General features: G+C 37.0%; 1 long non-coding RNA gene across 1 annotated transcript; it reads right to left on the bottom strand.

Moving 5' to 3' along the window:
- Positions 1 to 5,197: 5,197 nt before the first annotated feature.
- On the bottom strand, positions 5,198 to 7,056 carry LOC125381170. The gene is made up of 3 exons (XR_007221735.1): positions 6,943 to 7,056; positions 6,373 to 6,609; positions 5,198 to 5,308 (listed from the first exon to the last, which is right to left on the bottom strand). It is a non-coding gene; the product is annotated as an uncharacterized LOC125381170 (long non-coding RNA).
- Between the last annotated feature and the right edge of the window lie 1,206 nt (positions 7,057 to 8,262).

The raw sequence follows: 8,262 nt of genomic DNA, 5'->3' as shown, positions 1-8,262 counted from the left end.
ACAGTTTTAATAGGCTAGCGCTACTTCATGTCCGTTATTCAGTTATGGCCTGATGAGACTCGTAAAAGCGCTAGCCTATTAAAACTGTGTTCAATCTTACTCCACTTATTCAATTATTACTATATATATATATATATATATATATATATATATATATATATATGTATATGTATGTATGTATGTATGTATGTATGTATGTATGTATGTATGTAATGAGATTATTTGGGGATCAAATCTTGGATTTTACATTGTGAGAAGTGTCAAATATTTGTTATCCATTTTTTTATGTTCAAATATACATGTATATATATAACATAAACTACAAGTCGACTACAAGTATAAGATTAGTCCTTGTTTGTTGACAATGGCATTGCATGGATAAGTCCATTACGGTAGAGGGATGAAGGTTTTGCTATTGTATGCCCTGAACCATGATGTTGTTTTGATGACACTGTAGGCAATAAGAGAAGACACCCACCCACCCCTTTAATAAATGACCAGTCCTATATTGTTCATTCCACATTAAACCACATGGCAACACCAGCTTCTGATGTGAAAACAAAACATCCACAAAAATAAAGTTATTTTATTACATAAATCATGCATATTTTTAATTCATTACAATCCCATTTCATCAATATGGTCCCTGATGCTAGTTTCATCCTGACAAACAATTCAACATGCCAATAAAATATAAGCCATTTCTTGTAAATTGCAGAGAAATATTAAACATTAACAAATGCATGAAACCTAGACTGTCTGTCAGTGTTGTGACCCAAACACACCTTACTTATTAGATGCATTACATTTTCAAGATTAGATACACATCATTCTCAAGGTTTAGCTTCATTTAAACATAAGTTTCTGATAAATATTTTCTACTGAATTACTACTTAAAATATACCACTTGACTTGTCTAATCAGATATGTCAGATATATTAAAATATATATTGACATATGAGAACCATTTTTTGCATCATGGAAAGATAGAAATATCCCTATCCAAGTGGTGTATAAAATTACCACTGGAAAATATTCCTTTCATAAAATATTGATCTCATAGCCTTATCCAAACCTGTTGACCAACTAGCGCCTACATCTCAAGAATACCACTGATCAGTGTCTTTTTCAACTTGCTTCATCAACCTCTTCATATGTAACACCTTCCTGCAAAACATGCTTAATGCCAAGTGAATTCCAGAACTGACTACTTATCTTCACATGTATGGTGAATATAATACCTTATTTATGAGTATCATGATGCCAGCCTTTCTTGTAGTGCTGGGACGAGTCCAAATTTACTAACCGGGTACCCACCCCCAGTATTACCCAACCCAACCCGGGTACCCGCTGTAGGTCTCAAGAGATAGGTACAAAATGTCCGATTGGTAATAGTTTGACCAAAGCCCTGGACAAAATTTATTTAGATACACGTATAATACAATCTGATAATTCATACACTGAAGTTTTATCTTTACTCAAACATATAAAAATCAGAAGGAATGCGAACATTAGTAACTTCTAGTGTAACCATATAGTTCTAGATCATTTTTGTCATAAAACAATATATCACATGACTAACCACGGGTCCAGGTAGTCCTAAAGTTTTTGGCCTGTGAAGGGCCATGCATGGAACTGTCGGGCACATCTCCAGCTGGTGCAAACATTTTCAGTATGAACCAAATGAAAGACACAAGATCCAATATTTGTCCGGTCAGACAATCCAGTGATTGACATCATGAGCATCGACCCACGCAATTGGGATACGATGACATGCATCAACCAAGTCAGCGAGCCTGACCGACCAATCCCATTAGTCGCCTCTTACGACAAGCATAGTCGCCTCTTATGAGAAACATAGTCGCCTCTTACGACAAGCATAGTCGCCTGTTACGACAAGCATAGTCGCCTGTTACGGCAAGCATGGGTTCCAGCAATATGTAAACAGGGAACTCCAGAAAGGGTCTTCACACTGTTGTACCCATGTGAGGAATGGAACCTGGAGCTTTGGTGCGACAAGTGAATGTACTGACCACCACACTCCTTAGAAAAGGTTGGCTTAATGAAAATGGGTTATGATTGAAACTGTGAACTGGCGGGAAATATAAAACAGCAACAATATCTTTAAAAAAATGAATGTTTTTTAATGTGATTAATTAACAGTGTCAAAATAATGAACATGATTATATGTGGTTCCATGTGCTGTGAAACACAAAGCTAACAACATCCGTTACATAGCTCACATTTGCATTCTAGGAAACTATTACCCACACAACTGACTAACATGTCCAAGGAAGACACAAACTAATTGTATAAAAAACTACATAACTTGATGAGCTAGATCAAGATATTTTCTTGGTTTGTGGTTAAAAAATAATAATATTGCTTTGGCTCATTGAAAATATGCCATTTTTAGCATTCTTTTATTTGTTTATTGTTGAACGTTTTCTAATTCAAGAGTTTACTCAGGCAAATAACCTAAAATATTATTTCATATTTTTCTGTGTCTTGGCATATTGACCTAGAACACAAAGAGGACTGATCTACTGACTGCTGTTTGTTTTTTGGCACTTTAAATATGTTTGGCAATATTTCGGCAATATCATGGTTGGGGACACCAAGAAGCTTTACACATTGTACCCATATGGAGAATCAAACCTGGTCCATGGATGCGATGAACTAACACTTTAACCTCTGGGCTGCCACATTTCCTGGGGAATTACACAGTCAATGAATAGTTATGAGAAATAAAGATTATTTACGATGTGTTTCCCAGCACTTGACATTAAAGGAGGTAAGATAGGATAGTTGAGATTTGAATGCTATTATGCATATATATATACATCAACCACACACCTGTATTGCAACAATGTCTTTGTTTCAGCATAGCAGAGGGAACCACGAGTATCAGCATAATATTGTTCATGACCCCAATCTACAAAGCTTTCGTAGCCCTACGACATCTGTAAGCCAATGATAAACTATATAGTTACAATAGGTCGTAACGCAACAGATGCAATGTGGATCGGAACCTTGGTCACAAACTTGCAATTGTCGAGTCTCACTCAGAAACATATTTTTAAAATCTGACAACTGGCACTTAACAACAAGAATAAAAAATAGCATCATCACCTACCCTGGCCCAGTAATGACAGTTAACTTTTTTATTTCCTATATTAGTAAGAGAGATAAAATATTTGTCATAAAATCACGCTCTGCAGAATATACACATACCGTATTCGATGTAATAAGCGCCCCGCTCCAATAAGCCACCACGGCGCCATTTTCTAAGATATTGGCTAGTGAATAATCCCAATTAGCACCCCTTCCGATTGAGCAATTTACACAAGACTTATTTATTCGCGTTTAATACGCACTCGTGTGTTATATGCACCCTTAAGTATGGGCATTTAATTCTGGAAAAATATATCTGTCGTACATAAACATTTCAGGCTGTCAGCATAAACCACGAAATTTTTCTTTCAACTCTGTATTTTTCACCAAAATAACATTCTAATAAGAACCCCCTATTTCTAATTTTGAGTGAGCCCCGGGCGCTTATTACGTCGAATACGGAATATACATGCACATGAACTCTGAGCAAGATGATAGTAATGATGTATGGAAGTCACCAGCCTCAAGGTGGAGCATCACGGTTCACCAAGGTACCCTCTACCCCTAAGGAAGAAAACTTGTGAGCGAGAGCTCTGCATATTCTACAGAAGGGCTCTGTATATTCTACAGAAAGTAACAACACATAAAGACTATACACGTAGGACTTGGATGTAGTGTCCCTGACGATCTTACTTGTATATACTACTCAAAACAAGTTGAGGAGCATAATGCCATGAAAGAACTGAGTGACCCTGAACCTCATTTGACCTATATTAATGCAGAGATTTGCTGGGTCTATCTATTTTGAGTCCAGGGGACTATCGGTCTTAATTTGGGGGATCAAAGGCATGAATAATGGGGTGCCATGGCTGGTGAAAAATGGCTCGTTTCATTTGATCTCCAAAACATTGATGGTCATATCACTACACATACTCTGAAGTCTCAGAACAGAAAATCAACCACTGACCATGCAGACACTCACACTTTGAATGTATGTCCTACTGGAATAGAAATGTCAGTTAAATGTGACATCCAATCTGCAATTTGGATTAGAAATAATTAAAATAACCAAACTGTTTTGCATCCCCCAGGAGTCACAGTGTTAATAATGTGTATCTATTAAGCATGTTCAGTTTTTTTGAGTTTAGGATGGTAAAACCCTGATTGATGTCACAAACATACAACATCATTCCCAGTTTTGAAATCATACTGATGTTATTGTTAGGTCATTTGAAAGCTGCGTGTTATATTCCTATGCTTTCTTCTTGTTTCCTTGCAATCATTGGAACCCTTTGCCAAACTTAGAGTTATGGTCGTGATATCCGTGCAAAATTATTTAACTTCCACATTCATCCTCATAGTTGTAAACATCCCACAGCTGGCTCTACAACTGACAGAAATAGGCCAGTTGTCACAGATCTGTGACTTGCCATGGATCTTGCACAGATACTCATAAGTAAGGTATACAGCACTGGCTAGTCAATTCCCACTCTGGTATCCCATTTGGCTGCATCTTATTTCTTCTAATCCAATCCCTTGGGCTAGAAGAAATACAAGTCCAGTCTTTCGGTACCAGCTGTTGTAAAAGTCAACAGTTAAAATTTTTCAGTCTTCACATATGTTGATCTTCAGTCATGTTGATCTTCAGTATCAATCCATTTGTAATGTCATCTTGCCATAATCATGATAAAATTCATCACAAATTAATTCTGTGTCATGAAGCATTCTTCAGTCAGCATTCTTGTCAAGGTTTATATGATGTAATGTGAAAATGTGAAATAATACATAAATAATATCATATACAGTTAAGAGTCATGCCTGAGTTAGAAATGCTTCTCTTGTTCATTGCTGTCAATCACATGATATAATTGTCAGTGTCTCCAGTCACCATCACTCAATCAAGATAATATACACAGCCCGTCCATGGATTCATCACAACATTATTGGTTAGGTAATGACTGTGTTTTTTACAAAAGGGTATTAACATTGCTTAATGGTGTGACATTCACTGGTATGATGGAACAGCTGTTTTGATTAAGGATTTTAAATCCACTCCAGGTTTCCTAATCCCGCCTCTTTTTCACCCGTTGTCGTTGAGCAGTTTGATCATCAGCTGATTCTGAGCCATTCTGTCCTAGCAATTCCCGTACAAACTTGAACTTGCTAAGGAACAGCTTCCATACAATGTACCATCCTGAGAAAAAACAACATGAAAATAAATATACAACACAAATAGCAAATAGTGGCTTTCAGAAAGTTGATCGTAATGATAAGAAAAACAGCCAGTTTGGGGGGGGAGTTTTAGTCTTAGAGTTTGAGAGTTTCCAGTTGAATCATAGCCATGCAAAAAGACTCTTTAACGAAAACAGAATGATAAAATGATATCCATAGGGACTGATATCGCTGTTGATAAACTGATCGTTTAACTAGTTCAGGCACATGTTGAATAAAACTAAACAAATAAAATAATTTTTTTGCAATAATAATTGCACCAGAACTGTAAATTGTTTATTTCCGCAATTTGAACAGCACCAGATACATACATGCATCTGAGATTATTTTTGGGCGATTCTGAGTGTTGGTAAAAAAGGTTTATATTTTTATGTAATATTTTGCAAAAGGCGTGATAATGTCAAAAATGAACATATTTTCTTCGACACTTTTTTCTTAGTCAAAACAATTTTGGCTGGTGCAACATTATCTAGCAGGGTTCTACAACACGAAGATGAGGATATCAGAAGCTAAACATTACCTAGACCTATGAAAAGAATAACAAAGAGCAACGATGCAATGAATGTAAACACTGGGATGATGAGATCCATTATTCCCGAAGTTAAATGATTCAGAGTGATCTCCCTTACATATTATAGTTCCGCATAAAAGTCAAACATTTGAAAAGTAGGACTATAAAGCGCAATGCGTAGAGTACAGGAAATCCCAGCGGTTAACCTCGCTCACAAACTTCAGATTGTAGGACAGAAACTTCTCGATCGTGTGGTGAAATCGTAATAGTATAGGCTTTTTACATGAACTTATTCAATGTTATCCTTGTGTGTGATGTGTTTAAAATTCATTTTTTAAAAATGTATAAGTATATATGTACATTAAACAATGTGTATTAGATATATCTATCTATGTATATATCTCGTGATTCATCCCACATACACCGAAAGGATTCAACAATCTGTGGAACACAGAGGACAACAAAGAATTGTACATTTCAATATATTAAAATAGCAATAAAAGTAAATAAGAAACCTGTTGTGTTCCCATTGCAAAAATAGTGTAAAGTTTGCGTAATAGGGCCACGAAACAAATCCTACTCAGACTTGAACATTTTCCAGGGTGGTCGACTCCCTTGCTTCACAAATTGTGAGCACATTTCTTCTTATTTGTGACCCTACTTGATGGTCTTATGCACCGTGAAGCAGTGAGACGTGTGGAAGACCGGTAGACATTGTCTCAGTGTGAATAGGGAAATCTTCATGACCGTCACTGAAATAAAACAGATATTTTGTATTTAAAAGATAAAGTGGTTAACGATGTAAATCAAATGCAATCTCATTAAAATCAGATCTCAGTTCTCGTTAGCGCTAAACACAGACCTGGGGACATCCCATTACAGGTCAAGACAGAACGACCTTTCGGACGAAAGAAATGACAAACAAGAAGTCGATATTAGCCAGTCAGAAAGCAGCTTTCTCGAGCTATGCGGCATTAGTTTTAAACTGGCGAATATTACACCAAACTACGCTTTGAAAATATTTTGACAAAGATCTCCATTCAAAATCTGAAAAATGAACAAAAGAAAATTCTGGAGTGTCTAACAGTTGGCCGAGATCGTATGACGGTACTTCCCAAGGGTTTTTTCATCTGAAATGTTTATCCCAGTGAAGCGAGAGACAGATTACAAACTGCCCCAGACATGTTCACTGTTTAAATGGATGTTATGTTGTGCATGCTCACTGCCCAGACAGTCAAGAAAAAACGTGAAAACATGACCCTCACAAGCACATGTGCGTTTGACACCGAAAACACGTAACGGGACAACCGGAAATTGTTTTACTCACACCATAATCCGATATTTATCCCGACACAGCGGAGGTGTAACATACAGCTGTTGCTATAATATAAACATGTTTACTTACTATAGCTTACCGGCTAGTATAATGTAACATGTTACTACAACATGAACCAGCAACTATAACATACACATGTTTTAACGAACATTTCTGCCCGATCTGCCACACAAGGCTAACAATGCAGGCAACAAATTAACTTGTAGTCAATATACTGTAATCGTGAAATTTAGTAGTCTCAATATTCAGTTAATGATTATATCAGACCGGGTTCTTCATTTATCGCTATCATATATGTAAATATATATATAAAGGTCACAATCTCATTAAAATCAGATTGTACTCCTCGCTACAGCTGAACGTGTCACGTCAGATTATAAAGGTCGCTGTTCACCAGATAGCAACTGACAGCATTTCTGCGGTGTCAATTAAACTTCAGACGTTAATACGCTAGATTACCAATACACATAAACACAGCAGACAATAATCACAATCAATCATGTTTTCCATTTCCACGCGACCTTGCCATATGTTTGTCTGTCTGTCTGTCTGCCTGCCTGAATATAGGATAAATAGAGAGGAAAAGGATAAGCTTCCGTATAATAGATTTGTATTGAAATGAACTTGTCATTATGCCCAGTGAACCGTGAAGATTCCGGGGTAGAATAGGTCTTCAGCAACCCATGCTTGCCGTAAAAGGCGACTATGCTTGTCGTAAGAGGCGACTATAACGGGATCGGGGGGTCAAGCTCGCTGACTTGGTTGATGCATGCCATCGTTTCCCAATTGCGTGAATCAATGCTCATGATGTCAATCACTGGATTATCTGGTTCAGACTCGATTATTTACAGACCGCCGACATATAGCTGGAATACTGCTGAGTGCGGCGTTAAACATCAAACAAACATCATGCCCAGTGGTTAATTAACGGGGAGAGGGCTCACCAATAATGGTCGCCACTTTTCAGTTGTCGCATATGATAACATCTGCAAGGCTTTCTTCAAATCCTTTTGGAGTTAATTAGGTCCGGATTCTTTTTTACGAAAGGTAATTTTTCGTTTGGGGTTCG

Source organism: Haliotis rufescens, unplaced genomic scaffold (assembly GCF_023055435.1).
Source record: "Haliotis rufescens isolate VD_foot unplaced genomic scaffold, xgHalRufe1.0.p SCAF_17, whole genome shotgun sequence".
Classification (NCBI taxonomy): Eukaryota; Metazoa; Mollusca; class Gastropoda; order Lepetellida; family Haliotidae; genus Haliotis; species Haliotis rufescens.
The sequence above is the reverse complement of the archived record's forward strand: the minus strand, read 5'-3'. Positions and strand labels throughout refer to the sequence as shown.